We start from the raw sequence: 1,777 nt of genomic DNA, 5'->3' as shown, positions 1-1,777 counted from the left end.
CGTATAAAACTAAAGCAAGCCTAAAATTTCATTATACAGTTTCTCATTCTAATTCTGAGAAACCTTATCAGTGCCGAGTACGTTTTCCGATTGTATTCGTCAAATATATTGCGCATTGATTTCTCAAAGTGAAAATAATGTGTAATATTCTTTTTAAGTTCTGTGATAAATATTTGGGTACAAAACAAAGTTTAAATAACCATGAAGCACTTCATTCATCCTTGCTTCCATACAAATGTGACAAATGCGAACAAAGGTTTGAAACTAAGGCAAATCTAAGATACCATTATATAGTTTGTCATTCTGATTCTGAGAAACCTTATCAGTGCCAAGTACGTTTTTCGAATGTAGTAATAAAATATACTGCACTGATTTCTTAAAGTGAAGATAATATGTATTATACTTTTTAAGGTGTGAGGTAATTTTTTCAAGTCACAAATACAGGCAGATAAACGTAGAATTTGTAGTCACTACACATGTAATATATGCGAAAATATTAAAAAAAAAAAAACTTTTTGAAAAACAAGATATCATGAAGAAAACAATCAGCAAAGAAAAGGAAAAGTATACAAGTTCTAGGAAGGTTTTCAGTAATAAATCTGAATAAAGTATGTGATGCTCCAAATTTCAAAAATAAGTAGAGAATATCAACCAATGAGAGCATATATACACGGTTGATGTAGTGTTGATGATCTAGTAATTTATTATTCTATTTACATTATTCGTCATTGACGTTTCGACCGTCGTATTCGGTCTTTTTCAAAATCCTTATATAATAACAAATCGCTGAGATCACTTATGGTCAGCTCTGATTTTAAAAGCACAACCATGGTCAGTTGTTACTTTGATTCATCGCCATGACGATCCTGTCTTTAAAAGTGACAACAGCAACAGAAATCAGGTGCCCTTATCACAATAAGTTGTTGGTATCACTTTGTAAAAACAGGATCGTCGTTGCATTGACTGGAACTAACAACTGACCATGATTTTGCTTTTAAAAAACAGACCATAATTAATCCCATTAAGTTGTTATTTTATAAAATTGTTGAAACAGATCGAATACGACGGTCGAAACGTCAATCAAGAATAATGTTAATAAAAGACTAAATTACTAAATAATCAACGCTACATTAACCGTGTTTATATGCTCTCATTGGCCTATACCCTCTAAGTAGGTTTCAATCATATTCGTAATAGGTATACTATATGTATATATGTCATGTATGTATATACATGTAATATATGTACTAATAGTATAATACCAGTGTTTTGTTTTCACATTATGTATTTTATTATATATATACAGGGTGTCCCAGAATTAATTGAACATCTCTCGTAGGCAGGTAGAAGGAAGAAAACTGAGTCGAAAAGTTCTATACCATTTTGCTAGATTCGCAATAGTTACTGAGATTTTAATTAACAAATATCCGCGAATAAGCGTGCATCCGGCCTTCTCACGCGCGGAGGACAGCCCGGCGCGCGTCACACAATTACATTTTAATATGTATATGTTATAGTATATGCTGTTATATTCTTATATTAGCTCCTCCCATATGTCGCTATAGGTACACCGTTAGCGCGCGAAGCGCACTGGGCTGTCTTACGCGCGTAAGACAGTCCGACGCATGCTTATTCGCGGATCTTTGTTAATTAAAATCTCAGTAACTATTGCGAATCTAGCAAAAGGGTATAGGACTTTTGGATTCAGTTTTATTCCTTTTATTTGCCTACGAGAGATGTTAAACCAATTCTGGGACACCCTGTATATATAAATATT

The sequence above is a fragment of the Pseudomyrmex gracilis genome, unplaced genomic scaffold (genome assembly GCF_002006095.1).
Source record: "Pseudomyrmex gracilis isolate BER0280 unplaced genomic scaffold, ASM200609v1 scaffold_372, whole genome shotgun sequence".
Taxonomy (NCBI): domain Eukaryota; kingdom Metazoa; phylum Arthropoda; class Insecta; order Hymenoptera; family Formicidae; genus Pseudomyrmex; species Pseudomyrmex gracilis.
This window is presented reverse-complemented; position numbering follows the sequence as displayed.